We start from the raw sequence: 18,010 nt of genomic DNA on the forward strand, positions 1-18,010 counted from the left end.
TAAATCACTGAGGGTGGTGGATTCCTCAATGAACTGCCTGGAGATCTAGTGGAGGCCGGAAATTTTACAACCTGTAAAAAATATTTGGATGAGCACTTGAAATATCATCACACTCAAGGATATCAGAGAAGTGCAGGAAACTGGGATAAACCAGCTTTATTGGAGATGGGTGTCAGGGCAGATTTGTTGGGCTGAAGGGCCTTTCTGCTTTGTATGGCTTGATGACACAGCTCAGGTACACCACTATGATATGGACCAGTCTCCCTTCACTGACACCCTCATCTGCTTCACTGAACTTGTCCTCACACTTAACAACTTCTCCTTCAATTCCTCCTACTTCCGACAGACAAAGGGGGTGGCCATCGGAACCCACGTGGGCCCAAGCTATGCCTGCCTCTTTGTACAGTATGTGGAACAATTCCTCTTCCAAAGCTACACTGGCCCTATCCCCCACCTCTACCTCCGTTACATCGATGACTGTATCGTTGCCGCCTTGTGCTCCCATGAGGAACATGAGAACAGTTCATCCACGTCATTAACACCCTCCACCCCAACCTGAAGTTCATCTGGACCATCTCTGATACCTCCCTCTCCTTCCTTGACCTCTCTGTTTTCATCTCTGGCACACACCTGGAAACTGACATGCATTTCAAGCCTACCTATTCCCACATCAACAAGAATACACCTCGACTCATACACCTTCCTGCAAAAATGCCATCCCCTATTCCAAATTCCTTTGCCTCCGCCGCATCTGCTCCCGAGATGAGGCATTCCACTTCTGGACATCCCAGATAACCTTGTTTTAAAAGGACCACAACTTCCCCTCCACAGTGTTTGAAAGCGCCCCTGACCATGTCTCTCACATTTCCCGCAACTCATCCCTCACATCCCCTACCTACAGCACAAACAAACCAGAATCCCCCTCGTCCTCATGTACCACCCCACCAACCTCCGGATCCAACACATCATCCTCTGGCACTTCCACCATCTGTAGTCTGACCCCACTACCAAAGACATTTTCCCCTCCCCACCCGGATCTGCTTTCCGGAGGGACCACTCGCTCTGATTCTTCCCAAAGTTTGCAGGAACAGAAACTCATATTTCGCTTGGGAACCTGGAAGCTCAATGGTATCAATGTGGGCTTCACAAGCTTAAAAATCTCCCCTCCCACAACCACATCCCAAAACCATCCCATCTCACCCCCACCTCCCTAACCTGTCCTTCCTCCCACCTATCCACTCCTCCCACTGCAAGCCCCGCCCCCCACCTTCGACCTACCAGCCTCATCCCACCTCCTTGACCTGTCCATCTCCCTGGACTGACTTATCCATTCCCTATCTCCCGACCTACACTTAACTTTCCTGGCTCCATCCCTGCCTCTTTGACCTGTCCGTCTCCGATCCACTTATTTTCTCCTTTATCCATCTCCTATCCGCCTCCCCTTCTCTCCCTTTTTATTTCAGAATCCCCTTCCCCTCTTCCATTTCTGAAGAAGGGTCTTGACCCAAAACATCAACTTTCCTGGTCCTTTGATGCTGCTTGGCCTGCTGTGTCATCCAAATCTACGTCTTGTAACCATTATGATACGGCTTGTTTGCCATGGGTAAAGGCAGTGGGCTGAGTAGCTGCTTTGTAAACTGGAATGCCTACGATGTGCTGTTGACATTTCTCAGAATTTGAGACGTGATGTGCAATCCAGGTACGCATACAGCTTGGCACTGAAATGCCAGTGATATTGAAAAGAAGAGGCCACTCGTCTTCTACCATTTGAATAAAAAGGCCTGGTAGCCTCTGAGCTTGTGCCTTGAACAATTATTTGAATAAAACATGAATCAGACAGACTCAGTAGACCACACGTTCCTCCATGACAGTCATCAACAGAGCACTGGTGGCTGTCGGAGATTACAGGTATCTCCATTACACCACTTGGCAGCTTGAGGAAGTGTGACAAAGGATCTGCCAGAATTCTGCAGCCTTTCACTGGAGTGACACTTTCACCAATATTCAAGGTGACATCCCTAGTGCCAGGGTCTTAGATGGGGTAGAATTTGTTCGGTGCCTTCAGGAAAGATTCTTGGAACAAAACAAGGAAAGCTGCCAGTTGGATAGAGTTATGAAGAAGGCATATGGTGTTTTAGCTTTCATTAATAGAGGGATTGAGTTGAAGAGCTATGAAATTTTGCTCCAGCTGTACAAAACCCTGGTTCGGCCACATCTGGAGTATTGTGTCCTGTTCTGGTCGCTTCATTCCAAGAAGGATGTGGAAACATTGGAAAAGGTGCAGAGACGAGTCACCAGGGTGTTACCTGGAATGGAGGGATGGTCTTCTGAGGAAAGGTTGAGAGAGCTCGATCTTTTCTCTTCAGAATGATAAAAGATGAGAGGTGACTTGATAGAAGTGAACAAAATGATCAGAGATACAGATAGAGTGGACAGCCAGAGACTTTTTCTGAGAGTGGAGGTCGCTATTACGAGTTGGGCATAGTTTTATTGTGCCACCTCACTATATGTAGTATCCATGGCTCTCTCAGCTTTGCAGATGCTCCACAGAAATCCCATCCACCACACTAGTTCCAAAACGCAGGAGTTGTAACTGGAGACAGATCCTACTCACATTCCCAGTGCTGGTAATGGGAAATGAGCCCACTTCCCAGATAGATAACAAGGATAATACGACTGCTTTAAGCTCCCCTGCTCTGATGAACCCCTTTAAATTAAACCTATTGGATCCATTTCTCCTGATGTGGTCTCCTGTATATCAGGGAGACAAAATGCTGACTCAGGGACCGAATCACATTCTGTATGCATTAAACAACCTGATCATTCAGATTTCATTCATTTTAATTCCTCTCCCACTCCCCTGGCTGCATGTCCATTCTTGGCCTCCTCCACTGTCAGACTGAGGCCAAACGTAAACTGGAGGAACAGCACCTGATATTTCACCTTGGGAGCTTCAAGCCTAATGGCCTCAATCCTGACTTCACCATCTTCAAAGTCCATCCAGTCCCAGCTTTATCACATGTCCAGCCCTCCTCCCCCATGTCCTGACCTCCCTGACCTGACCGAACCTCTTGTTCCTCTTCCTCAACTGTCCACTCCAGCCTTCGCATGGACCAATCATAATAAACCACAACCCAGTTTCTACCTATCAACATCTCTCCTTCCATACCCCAGCCCCACCCTCCTCGCCTTAGTTATTTCTGGGCCCCTCTCCTCTTCCCCAGTCCTGAGAAAAAAATTTGGCCCAAAACATTGACTTTCCTGCTCCACTGATGCTGTCTGACATGCTGTGCTTTTCCAGTCTCACACCTGTAGACTTTGTCTTGGAACATGGAACAGAGAACACAACAGTGCAGTACAGGCCCTTCGGCCCTCGATGTTGTGCCAACCTGTGAAACCAAACTAATGCCCATCTAACCCACACTATTCCATTATCATCCATATGTTTACCCAATGACCATTTCAATGCCCTGAAACTTGGCAAGTCGACTACTATCGCAGGCAGGGCATTCCAAGCCCTTACTACTCTCTGAGTAAAGAACTTACCTCTGACATCTGTCTTATATCTGTCACCCCTCAATTTCAAGCTATTTCCCCTGGTGCTAGCCATCTCCAGGGGAGGAAAAAGGCTCTCTCTGTCCACTCCATCTCATCCTCTGATCATCTTGTATGTCTGTATGCCACCTCTTAACCTTCTTCTCTCTCACGAAAACAGCCTCAAGTCCCTCAGCATTTCCTCATTAGACATTCCCTCTATACCAGGCAACATCCTGGTAAATGTCCTCTGCACCCTTTCCAATGCTTCCTTTAATGCGGCGACCAGAACTATACGCAATCCTCCAAGTACGGCCGCACCAGGGTTTTGTACAGCTGCGACATGGCCTCATGGCTCCGAAACTCAAGCCCTCTACCAATAAAACCTAATGCATTGTATGCCTTCTTAACAACCCTATCAACCTGGGTGGCAATTTTCAGGGATCAATGTACACGGACACCGAGATCTCTCTGCTCTTCCACACTCCCAGGAATCTTCCCGTTAGCCCAGTGCTCTGTATTCCTGTTACTCTTTCCAAAGCGAATCACCACAAACTTTTCCGCATTGAACTCCATGTGCCACCTCTCAGCCCATTTCTGCAGCTTATTTGTGACCCTTGTAACCTGCAACACCCTTCCGCGCTATCCACATCTCCACCGATTTCAGTGTCATCTGCAAATTTACTAATCCATCCTTCTACGCCCTCATCCAGGTCATTTATGAAAATGACAAACAGCAGTGACTCCAAAACAGATCCTTGTGGTACACCACAGTGACAGAACTCCAGGATGAACATTTCAAATCAACCACCACCCTCTGTCTTCTTCCAGCTCGCCAATTTTTGATCCAAAGCACGAAATCACCCTCAATGCAATGACTCCATACTTTATGCAATAGCCCATCATGGGGAACCTTATCAAATGCTTTACTGAAATCCATATACACCACATCAACTGCTTTACCCTCATCCACCTGTTTGGTCACCTCAAATAACTCAATAAGGTTTGTGAGGCACGATCCAACCTTTACAAAACCATATTGGCTAGCCCTAATCAAATTATTCCTTTCTAGATGATTATAAATCCTATTTTTTATAATCCTTTCCAACACTCCAAAGGCTCTGCAATCTCCTCCCTCACTTCCCAGAGAATCCTAGGAGACATCCCATCCAGCCCAGGGGGCTTATCTATTTTCACACCTTCCAGAATTGCCAACACCTCCTCCTTGTGAACCTCAAACCCATCTAGTCTAATGGCCTGCATCTCAGTATTCTCCTCAACAACATTGTCTTTTTCCTTTGTGCATATTGAAAAATATATTTATTCAGCACCTCTCTTGTCTCTTCGGACTCCACGCACAACTTCCCACTACTTGACTGGCCCTAATCTTACTCTAGCCATTCTTTTATTCCTGATATACCTGTAGAAAGCGTTAGGTTTTTCCTTGATCTTACCTGCCGAACACTTCTCATGTCCCCTCCGGGCTCTTCTTAGCTCTCTCTTTTGGTCCTTCCCGGCTAACTTGCAATTCTCAAGCGCCCTAACTGAGCCTTCAAGCCTCATCTTTACATAAGCCTCCCTGTTCCTCTTGACACGATTTTCAGCTTTAGTAAACCACGGTTCCCTCGCTTGACCACTTCCTCCCTGCCTGAAAAGTACATGCTTATCAAGGTCATGCATTAGCTATTTCTTGAGCAAGCTCCAGATTTCAATTGTGCTCAGCCCCTGTGGTTTCCTTCTCCATCCAATGCATCCTAAATCTTGCCTCATCACTTCATAATTGCCTTTCTCCCAGCTATAACTCTTGTCCTGCGGTATATACCTACCCTTTCCATCGCTAAAGTAAACATAACCAAACTGTGGTCACGATCACCAAAGTACACACCTACCTCCAAATCGAACACCTGGCCGGTTCATTATCCAGAGCCAAATCCAAAGTTGCCTCCTCTCTTGTTGGTCGATCTACATACTGTATTAGGAACACTGCTGCACACATTGGACAAAAACTGACCCATCTGATGTACTCAACCGATAGCGTTTCCAATCAATATTTGGAAAGTTAAAGCTCCCATAACAAGTACCCTGTTACCTTCACTCCTGTCCAGAATCACTGCGCAATCCTTTGCTCTAAATCTCTGAAATATCTCAGAGGCCGACTGAAAAGTCCCAACAGTGTGACCTCTCCTTTCCTGATTTTAACCTTAGCCCATACTGCCTCAGTAGACAAGTCCTCATCAAATGTCCTTTCTGCCACCATAATACAGTCCTTGGCTAATAACTTTTACCACCTTCCCTGATCTTACTGAAACATCGATAGCCTGGAACCTGCAACAACCATTCCTGACCTTACTCTATCCATGTCTCTGAGATGGCCATAACGTTGAAGTCCCAGATACCAACCCATGCTGCAAGGTCACCCACTTTATTCCGGATGCTCCTGGCATTGAAGTAGACACGCTTCAAACCACCGTCCTGCCGGCCGGTACATTCCAGTGAACTTGATACCTTATTTATGACTTCACTACTCATGACCTCTTGGACATTGGAGATACAATTCAGGTTCCCAGCCCCCGATAAATTAGTTTAAACTCTCCTGAAGAGAAATAGCATATTTCACATCCCACGCACACCACCTCCCGGGATATATGTACGTCTCTGGTTCAGGTGTAGACTGTCCCTTTCGTAGAGGTCCCACTTACCCCAGAATGAGCCCCAATTATCCAGCTATCTGAATCCCTCCCTCCTGCACCATCCCTGTAGCCATGTATTCAACTGCTCTCACTGCCTATTCCTCACCTCGATAGCACGTGGCACGGGTAACAAACCAGAGATAGCAACTCTGTTTGTTCTAGCTCGAAGCTTTCACCCTAGCTCCCTGAATTTCTGGGAGCTTCCTGCATCTGAAGTTTTAATTCTCTCCCTTCTCCACTACCTCTGGCAGTCCATTCCAGGAACTCACCACTTTTAGATTCTTAAAAAAATGGTCCACTAGACTCTTTGTATCTCACTCCTCTGACGTGAAACTGATGTTTCTCCAATTTTTGACTCCCTTACCATGGTGAAAAGCAGTCGCCCATATGCCTTATCTATGCCTCTTGTGATTTCATAGTCATGTATACAGTCACCTCTGAGCCTCCTAAGCTGCAGGGAAAGAAGTCCCAGCCAATCCAATTCTTCTTACAACTCAAACTTCTATCAGCATTCTTTCTTTCGTAAAGTGACCAGATCAACATGGAATAGTCCAAATGTGGTCTCACCAAAGCATGGTACAGCGACAACAAGACATCCAAACTGCTATAATCAATGCTCTGACCAACGAAAGCTAGCAAGTGCAAGCAGCCCTCATCATTCTGTCCAACTGTGACTCTATTTGCAAGGAGCTATGAACCTGTACCCTTTGATCTCTTCATGCTATAACAATCCTCAGGACCCTATCGTTGATGATGTAAGTCCTGCCCTGTTTTGTTTCACTCAAATGCAACACCTTGCATTTACCTAAATCGAGCTCCATCTGCCATTCCTCAGCCCACTGGTCCAATTAATTAAGTCTGGCACTCATAAGCTGTCACTTATTTCAGCATCCAATAATGCAGAGAGTCAGGTGTAAGGAACAAATCATTCTTTAGCCTGGATTGTTTTCCCTATAGGATGACAGAATTGCTGCAGCAGACGGAGTTATTTGGGTCACCTTATCTGCATTGGTTGCTCAAGAGAGTACCATTGCTGAGTGTTAATCTCCTGCTTTATCTCAACACCCTTGCAGTACATGTTCTACACTACAATACAATATATTTCTTACATGAATGCTAATGATATCAATGCATGTGGGCCTGGAGGAACACAGCAGTTCAGGGAGCATCAGAGGAGCACGAAAGTCAACGCTTTGGATTGGGACCCTTCATCGGGACTGGCGAGTGGGAAAGGAGCGCAGAAGTAAACAGAGGGAGGGGGTGGGGTGGTGGTAAGGTAGGTGGGCTGGTGATTGGTGGATGCAGGTGGGGGGTTGGGAGCAATGATCGCCGTTGACCAGATTGGAGGAGGTTCAGCTGAATCACTGTGGAGTGGAGGTGTCCGGGGACATGTAGCAGTTCCTGCGGTTGCTGGGTGGGGACTGTCGAGTGGACGAGGTATTAGCGGAGAGACCAGCCACAACAAAAAGCATATTAGTGATGGGGAAGGAAATTGCGCTTTGGTGGTGGGGTCTGATTGCAAGTGGTTGAAAGTGTGGAGGATGCGTTGGATTCAGATTTTGGTTGGGTGGTATGGGGGGACGAGGGAGATTCTATCCTTGTTGCTGCTGTGGGCAGGGGACTTGAGGGTCGAAGTGGAGGGAATGCAGGAGATGCAGTTGTAACATTTCTGTAGGGACTGCTCTCTCCATGACTGTTTTGTGCACTCCATAACTCCCCAATAGCCCCACTACGTCAGAAACCTCTCTCTGCAAATGCAGGAAATGCTATACTTGCCCCTACACCTTCTCACTCAACTCCATCCATGGCACCAAACAATCATTCTGTTTCCAACAGGGATTAACCTGTATGTCCTGTAACTTGGTTTATTATGTCTATCCTTCCCATTGACCAATTTCCGCAATTGCTTCCTGCATCCACCCATCACCACCTCAAATACCTTCCCCCAACCCCGAACACCTAATTTATTTCTGAGCTCCCTTCATCCTCCACTGTCCTGATGAAGGGGACCGATCAAAAATGTCAACTTTCCTGCTCCTCTCATTTGCCTGACCTGCTGTGTTCCTCCAGATCCACACTGTGTCATCTCTGAGTTCCAGCATCAGCAGTTCTTGCTATTTCGCAGTCACTGAATGATAAGAATTGTTTCCAGTCCCTGTTCATTCCGCCCTGACTTTATATCATTTTGGGCATTTGTTATGGTGCCATCTACAGAAAGAGATATAAAATATTTGGTCAATATATTTACCATGCCCTCCTTTATCATTCGATTCACTCAGGGACGAATATTTCCTTCAGCTACCTTTATCCTTATATCTACCCTTGTAGAAATAGAACTTCTTGTGGGGTTCCATTTTTTAATTCACTATCTCCATCCCTTTAAAAAAATCATCCATTAATGGGTCTAAGAAATCCAAACTGATACCGGTCAGCTTCACAGCATTGACCAGTTTCATTCACCTTGATACGATCCTTAACATCTGTACTTCGTAAAGACTGGTATTCCCTGCTTGTTGAAGTGTGTCTCAATGAAAAGTACACTTTTTGAGAAGTATGAAATGCCTCCTTAAAAGCCGAAAGCTTCTGATTTACTGTTGCACATCATGTTTTTGCTGTATTCCACAACCAAATTGCTTTCACGGTTTTGTATTTCTTTTAATTAAGTTCAAAGACCAAGGTCGGTACCATGTTTATCGCCCTCAAACTAGACAGCATTTCATCATGTTGTGATCACTCTCAAGTCATGTGTCTGTTCCTGAACCTGCTCCTCTATGTATCTATCTGTTGCTTCCACACATGCACAGCCACACACCCACACTTGGATTGAGATGCAGATAAACAGTGTACTGGCACAGGTGCTCAGGCTGTCAAATTACGCAGGCAAAAATCACAGATCAAAGGTCCTGGAGATATCATCTTCTTTCAATGATGTCTATTAATAAGATGCCAGGACTGTGGATTCGACAGAAATGTGTGCAAAATTGATTGCTGATGATGTAATTCTTCAGTCAGTCTCAATATTTAATACATTTCACAATTGGAGTAAAGGGATAGTGCACAATATTCTTCAAATGCTCTCTGAACTTAGGATGTGTGATGACATAAATCACAGTGTTTGTGCAGCAACTCAGCATCTGCAGCATGTAGCCCAGGTCCATCGCAGAACGCTGCGGATATACAGACTCATATCCCAAAACTTTCATTCTCCAATTTATGGAATACACCATTGATACTGACCATAACAGAATGAAATTCCCTGAGATAAGAAAGAATAAAATGCTGGAATTCTTTTGACTCTCAACTCTGGGTCTTTGGCGGGCTTTCTGTTGCTCTGCTGATGGAGTCTCCTGCGGGATCTGCTGGTCACTGCAATGTGTTGAACTGTTAAAATATTGAGAAGCAGAATGAGAATAAAGGCAACTCCTGGTGTTAATATGTAATGACAGAGCTCAATTGCTCCCCAGACTGGAGAAAATTTCACAGCACTTGTCACCCGACAAAACCAGGGTCTGCTAATGTCATAATACTCATGAGTAAACAGAAAATACCAGAAAATGTTCTTTAAACAGCTCAATCCAGTCACTGTTGCCAGAACCACGGCTGTTGTTTTCACATTGCAATATTTACTTCTCAGATTTGGGCAACAAATGGCCAAAAATCGATCAAAGGTGAAAGTGACGGTGAACCAGACAGAACAGTCAGTGGCTGCATAAAGCAGGACAGCGTGGATATTACACACAGGGATACTTTCTAAGAAATGATGCTCTTCCATATAGACAAATGGAATGTGTCGCAATATGAGGTCAAAGATAACGACCAGGAGATCTGCGATTGCCATGGCTACCAGGTAGTGAGAGACACATCGGGAGAGACCACACTTTTCCTGGGACAGGATCACAATTGTTATTACATTGGTTGTGAGGAAAGCAAAGAATGTAGTTATAGTTTCTGCTTGGAACAATGTTACCAGTTTTATTGAGCACTGATTGAGATGCGCAAATGGCATTGTGTATCCAGTCCTGCCACAAATGTTCGCATCAGTGTTAAGTTTATTTGGTGGATCCAACAACTGTTGATCCATAAATTTACCATGTAATGAAGATGGAAGATGTGATAAAAGTTGCTGTGTTTGTGACTGTTGCAACACATTTTACCCCAAGAATGGAAATATTAGAAACTTAGCTTCAATTCGCCATAAACACATGATAGAGCCAATGGTAAAACAATGGTGTTTGTGAATGCAAGCAAGGATTCTAGTATAAATCGATCAAATACCTCAACCGCACAGACATGTGGTCAGAGGGGGAATGAACACTGAGTCAGTGAGTACTCAATAAAACATTAATATAGCCAGGATAACAGGCCTCCCCGCCAGACCGAGAAGAAAGCAAGAAGCAGTAAAGATGAGAGAGTAAATTTCAAGCGCAGTGAGGCCCTTATCAATGGTTGGCAGAATGAACAACACAGAGGAAAGAAAATAAGAGCAGCAAGTGTTGCACCATAAACACCACAGCTAAAAGAAAGACAAAAGATTTACCAGGCACTGCAACAATAGTGAGAACCAGATAATAAATGAATTGCATAATCCGAAGGACTAATCGAATATGGGATTTCAGTGTCTTGCGATCAAAATTTGAAGAAAGAGAATTCAACATCTCAATGAAGCCCCTTCCCAATGTTTTCCAATTCCGATCAACTGTTCTCACATTTTGAACCATTGTCAAAACATTCCAATCTGTTGTTGTAACATTCCAATTGTTTGTTCTTAGATTCCAATCCAGTGTTGTATTGTTCCAATCCATCATTGCCAGATTCCAATACATTGTTGCATCATTCTAATCTATTACACTCCAGTTGTAAACTGTGATATGTCCTCCTCTCTCTCTCTTTCTGTGTGTGTGTGTGTGTGTGTGTGTGTGTGTGTAGCACGGCTGTCTCTCCCACTGACACGATGAGTGGAAAAATTGAACAATGCACCTTTTAAGTCGATGTAGTACACTCTGCAGGAACACAATTAGGATCCATGGGGACTGACATCAGTGACAGTTGCCAAACAAGCAGTTACTCTTTCCATCCTATCTCCTCTGTGTCAGAGTAAAATGAAGCAATTCCCCAGGTGATATAAGAGGTTAGCTGAGATAAGAATGATGTCATTAATGAATGTACAGTCTCCAAAATGAGATTTGGGGCTCGAGCCTGAACATGACACATGTTGAGGTCGGTTTAAGACAGGGAGTGAATGGACCATGTAATTACAGGTCAGTGCATAAATTGAAAGCCATGGCGTAAGGTGACAGGGGAAGCCTGAAGCATGACACACTGGGTGACCTGATGAAAGTGAAGTGGTCAGCAGTTGTTCAGACAGCAAGGGGACGTCTGGTCTGTTTAGCCTCCATCAGCTGCAGCACAGAACCTACCCACCACAGTTCCACCCTTATCAATCCATCTCTGTAGTTCCAAATCATGGCCATTCATGCACATTTCCAATTGCCTTGATGTCATTACTCACTTGAAATCTACCAATCTCTGCCTTGATGGTAGAGCTTCCACAAGTTGTCTGGGCACAGCATTTCAAAAATTCATCATCCTCTCAGTGAAGAGGTTCCTCCTCATCTCAGTCCTAAATGGATTGTCCTTTATTCTGAGAAGGTTCTCAGATACTCACTCACACGGCCATAGGCATATCCTTCCTGCACTTACTGTCAATCCCTTTCAGCATTTTTATTTTACTTTCTTCATTAAAATAATATTCTGCTCTGTTGGTCTCGCTTCCAAACGGAACAACATTTTCTCACATTCAACTTCTATTTCAACTTTTTCCTGTTCATTTTGAACGGGGCGTAGCGTTGCCAGTGTTTAACTAGAATAGACAGGGTCAAAAATCACGCAACACCAGCTTATAATGCAACGGGTTTATAAATAAGCTTATGTCTTAAATTAAACCTGTTGGATTATAACCTGGTGTTGTGTGATTTTTGATTTTGACGAATAAACAGGATGGTGACAGCAGACCTCCCAGAAAGTGCAATCCGATAAGTTGAGCTGTGGTGCGGATTTCTCTCACAATGCATTGCGTCCCTGATGATAATTGTTCATTTTTGACACTTGGACTCAGCAGAAGATTCTATGTAATACAAAACCAGGTTGGGCGAGAGATTTGAGATAACAAGGTGTGAAGCTGGATGCACACAGCAGGCCAAAAAAAACATCAGAGGACCAGGAAAGCCTGATGTTTCAGGTCTGGACCTTGCTGTAGAAAAATGGATGAGCTTTCTGAATACTTGGAAGTGCGTGGGAAAATACAGGAAATGGTTTCATCAAGGGGAGGTCATGCCTGACAAATCATTTAGAATTCTTTGAGGAGGCAACAAGCAGGGCGGTCCAGGGAGAGTCAATTGGTGTTATCTCCCTCGAAATCAAGAAGGCCTTTGATAAAGTGTTGCACAGGAGGCTGCTGAATAAGACAAGAGCCCATAATGTGAGAAGCAAGGTGATAGCATGGATAGAAGATTGGCGATCTGGCAGAAAGCAGAGGTTGGGATAAAAGGGTCTTTCTCAGGATGGCAGCCAGTAGCAAGTTGTATTCCATAAGGATCAGTGCAGGGACCACAACCATTCACTTTATACATTATTGATTTAGCTGAAGGAGCTGAGGGCATTCTGGCTAAGTTTGCCGATGACATAAAGAAGAGAAGAGCAACAGGTATTTATGAAGAGGAGGGGAAGCTGCTGAAGGTTTGGTCGGTTTGGAGAGGGGGCAAAGAAGTGGCAGATGGAACACAACATGGGAAAGTGTGAGGCTGTACACTTTGGTTGGAAGAATAGGGGCATAGACAGTTCTAAATGGGTAGAAAATTCAGAAATCTAAAGTGCAAAAGGACTTGGATGTCTCTTCAGGTGAACTTGCATGTTCGGTCAGTCGTTTGGAACGCAAATACAATCTTCGCATTTATTTGAAGAGAACTAGAATATAAAAGCAGGGATGTATCCCTGAGGCTTTATAAAGATCTGGTCAGACCACATTTAGAGTATTGTGAACAATTTTGAGCCTCATACCTCCGGAAGGATGTATCAGGCCTGGAGAGGGTCCAGAGGAGGTTCACGAGGATGATTCCAGGAATGAAAGTTTAAATGTATGAGAACGTTTGAGCTCTCTGGGTCTGTACCTAGTTGAGTTTAGAAGGTAAGAGGCATCCTAATTGGAACTTGAGGAATACTGAACAGCCTGGAGAGAGTGGAGATAGGGAGTATGTTTCCATTGGCAGGAAAACCTTGGACCTGAGGGCACAGCCTTAGAGTAAAGGGAAGAGCCTTTAAAATTGAGTTAAGCAAAAGCTTTTTCACACAGAGATTCGTGAATCATTGACCATATTTAAGACAGAGTTAGATATGTTCTTGATTGTCAAGGGCATCAAGGGTTGCAGAGGGAAAGCTGGAAAATGGGTTTGAGAAACTTATCAGCCATGATTGAATGGCGGAGCAGCCTCAATGGGCTGAATGGCCTAATTTCTACTCCTGTATCTTCACAGCACATCTCATTTTGCATGCACACAGTGCTGCGGCACTACTCCAGCACTATTATGCACTCACCTGTGGTGGAATTGTACACCATTGCCAGGGATTCATGGGATTTCCACGAATGGTATCACATTTAAACAAACATCAAAGGACTGTGAATGCTGGAAATCAGAAGCAAAACGGAAATTGCTGGAAAAACTCAGCAGGTCTGGCAGCATCTGTGGAGAGAAAGCTGAGTTCACATTTTGGGTCAAATCACTCTTATTTGGAATGGGTTGTGGCTGGGAAAGGTTTGGAATAAATGCTATTGAAGGGTTTGGGGGAGAAGGAGAAGAAGAAAACAATAGGTTGAGCCCAGAGAAGCAGAGAAAAAAACAGTTGGTTGGACAAAGGAATGAGGAGATTTCAGCCTGGGAGGATCAATAGTGCTAATTGGGACCATTAGGAGCTGACAGTGGTTTCTGTTTGTGGTAGTAATCCAAGTGATGAAAGGGCCTGGTGTGTGAGATAAAGAGATGGGAGAAGATGCTCAGGCTGTAAATATTGAGTGCAGAAGAGGTTGCAGAGTTACCGAGCGGAAAATGAGATGCTGCCCTACCAGCTAGTGCTGAGCTTCACTGGAACACTGCAACAAGCCTGAGATGGAGATGTTAGTGACAGAGCATTGAAGTGGCAGGCAACAGGAAGCTCAGGGTCTTTTTTGAAGAGAGAATGTAAGTGTTCAGCAAAACAGTGGCCTTGACTGTGTTTGGTCTCCCCAAAGTAGAGGAGACTACATTGTGTGCAGTGAATACTGCGGACTAAATTGAGTGAAGTGCAGGTAAATTGGCACTTCACCGAGAAGGTGTGTTTGAGACCTTGGATACTGAGGAAGGAGGAAGTAAAAGGGTGGGTATTCCATCTTCTGTATTTGCATGGGAAGGTGCCATGGGGCTGTTGGGTGTGGTGTTGGTAGTGGAGGAAGAGTAAACCAAGATGTCCCAGAGGAAACAGTCTCTGCAGAAGGCTGAAAAGAGTGGGCAGAGAATATGTTTGTGGTGATAGCATCCCACTGGGAATGGCTGAAATGGCAGTTAATGATCCTTTGGATGTGGATGCTGGTAGTGTGTAAAGTGAGGACTGGGGGAACCCTTTTGCTGTTGTGGGAGTGGGAGTGAGGCCCAAAACATGGGAGATGGGTCAGACATGGCTGAAGGCCCTGCCAACCATGGTGGTGGGTCGTGTTTGGTTCAACAAAACGGTGGACATTTCAGATGCCCCCGCCCCTGCGGTAGTTGGCATCATCATGCAACGGAGACAGAGGAACTGGGAGAGTAGAATAGAGCCTTTACGGAAAACACGTGTGAGGATGTGTAGTCCAGATTATGTTGGGAATCATACTCAACCACATTTAATATGAACTGAGTACCGGTTCAATTGTTGCCGCCCATGAATAATCTTTCATAATATACGTAGGGGAAGGGAATTGAAAAGAATATATTCTGACGGCACCCTGGTAGTGCAGGTGACATTTTACTGGAAATAGAATCTCACATTCATAAACTCACTGCTAATTTACATCATCACGAGGAGTGGAAGTAGGCCATTCAGCCCAATGAGTTAGCCTTGCCATTCAAAAAGATCATGACTCATCTGATAATCGACAAAATTCATTTTCCTATATTTTCCCCGTGATCCTTGCTTGCCTGACTGATTAAAAGAATCTGTCTCAGCCTTTCACATACTTAACAAACCTGCTTCAACAGCCCTCTACTATTAAAAAAATTCCACTGATTCACTCTGAGATGATAAGAACTGCTGATGCTGGAGTCGGGGATGGCACAGTGTGGAGCTGGATGAGCACGACGGGCCAGGCAGCATCAGAGGAGCAGGCAGCATCAGAGGAGCACGAAGGCAGACATTTTGGGTTGGGACTCTTCATCAGAAATCGGGAGGGGAAGGGGGCTCTGAAATAAATAGAGAGAGGCTGGGGTCGGGCTAGGAAAGGTAGGTGGGATGGCGATAGGTGAGGGCAGATAGGTAGTGCTGGGGATTGGTCAGTAAGGTTGGAGGAACAGATAGGTGAGAGACAAGACAGTCAGGCCAAGGAGGCAGGGCTTAGAGGGAGGGTTGGTCTTGGGGTGAGGTCGGAACTTGGGAGATTTTGAAGCTAGTAAAGTACTCATTGAGATCATTGGGTTGTAGGGTCCCAGGCAGAACATGAAGTGCTGTTTCTTAAATTTCTGAGTGGTATCGTTGCGATTCATTGCTGTCTGAGAGAAGAAATTCCTCATCTTAGCCTGAAATGAGCAACACACTATTCTGAGATTATACCCTCTGGTCTTCAACTCTCATTAGAATAACTGTAATCAATTTGTAATGACCAGCGATGTGGTCAAAATTATTTGTGGCCAGGATTTGTCTTCAGTGTAGTGAGTCACAGCATGCATTTTGCATGCAGTATTGCATGATCACAGATGTCTTCACTGTGTAGTTACCTGATTGCAGTTCCCGCTAAAAGACTTTACATCACTCACAAGTAAAGCCTGCCTGCTCAAACAAATGAAACCACACCTCTGGATATGGTGCTAGCCATTTCTCATTTCAAGGGTGCATTTCCAATTTGGATGAGGATGAAAGCCAACATAGAACACGCTTCACTGAATGAGTCGCAGGCTGATCATGTTAAACAAGGCACGTGTCAGAAAAGTATGTTCTTTTTTATGATACAGGGTAATAAAGGATTACACCATCTCTTTCACTCAAGAAAATCTTGGAATTGGCTGTTGACTCTGAAACTGGTTAATTGAAGTGAGATAGCAACATTCTGAAAAAGAAATAAGAAAAAGGGATAACACAGTGCAGAGTTGCAGGAGCACAGCAGGCCAGGCAGCATCAGAGGAACAGAGAAAACTCACATTTCGTGTCGGGGCTATTATTCAGGAAATGAGTTTTCTGAAGAAGGGTCCCAACCCAAAACGCCAGCTTTCCTGCTTCAGATGCTGTCTGGCCTGCGGTGCTCTTCCTGCTGTACACTGATAAGAAAATAGTATTTGTTGCAACTGACTGAAGCAAGATATATCTGCTCTCTCAAAAAGCTAAAGTAGAGCACCTTGTCTTCACCCACAGATAACATCAGTAGAATAGATACAGTTGCATAGCATTAATCCTTTGAGTGTCATTACTTTATACAACAAGTGGCCTACTACCCAAATCTTTCCCACTTGTCACATGTAAATGGTGGTGGAATTGGATGTGTATTCCTTGCGTCATTCCCAGTCGTTTATCTAACTGTCATATGAAATTGGCAATGGTCTTTGTGAAGCGAGGATGAACACCCATCTGTACTGAATGGGTTTTGTAAGGGACCACCACTGCCTCTGTGGGCAGACACAGAGACATTGCTCCTGAACACATCGCTCTTAGCTGACCCACAGAAGGAAACAAAATCATTTGTTGGGTGTGATTAGCACAAAAATGACTTTCACCAAGATGAATGGTCTCATCAAGACTTTTTTGATGTCTGTTATGGAGCACGCTTGATGTATTGATTTAATTTTTCACAAAGTCTGCAGTGACTTTTGTATAAATTATGTTGTTTTCCAGCAACACTGCCAAACTAAGCCATATTGAATCAACATTGAAGGTTACAAGTATCAGCTGGAGGCTTAGTTATTGATTTGCAGGATGAAGCAGCACCGAACACAGAAAATTGTGTTCATTTGTAGATAATTCACAGGAAAATTAACTGATACTGAAAGAAAGCCCAACGCTATATTATCCCTCTCATGTTGTTGCTAGCATGAATAATGATGGTTTAGAAGGTTGCTGTTTGTAATTTATTAAAAATGAGTTTCAATATGTCTCCCGAATGTCTTTCCATTAGAAGACAGTGACTTTTTGCATATGTCAGGCTAAACTTTGAAGCCCAAAAGAATAGATAGAATCCCGCCGGATGAGTGATAGAAAATGACAATACCTATTACTCTGCTGTTGCCATGGCATTTTGCGAAAAGAAAGGAATGTAATGGTTGTCTTTCTGCTGCAGAAGCAAATGCCGTTAAGTGGCTTACTCAGGCCGCATCCTGTTGCTGCTGTTTTATTGCCATGTGACAGGTCCTCTGCCTGATGAGGAGACTGCCTGGTAAACCCAGCTGGCTTGCTCGTGGAGGGAACATTTCTGATCAGGAGGGATACTTTGGCAGCCATGGCCATCTTTGTGGTAACATCCACTTCAACCCACCCTCCTTACCCACACCATCCAACCCCAGCCCCTGCCATCACGAACT

The sequence above is a fragment of the Stegostoma tigrinum genome, chromosome 21 (genome assembly GCF_030684315.1).
Source record: "Stegostoma tigrinum isolate sSteTig4 chromosome 21, sSteTig4.hap1, whole genome shotgun sequence".
Taxonomy (NCBI): Eukaryota; Metazoa; Chordata; class Chondrichthyes; order Orectolobiformes; family Stegostomatidae; genus Stegostoma; species Stegostoma tigrinum.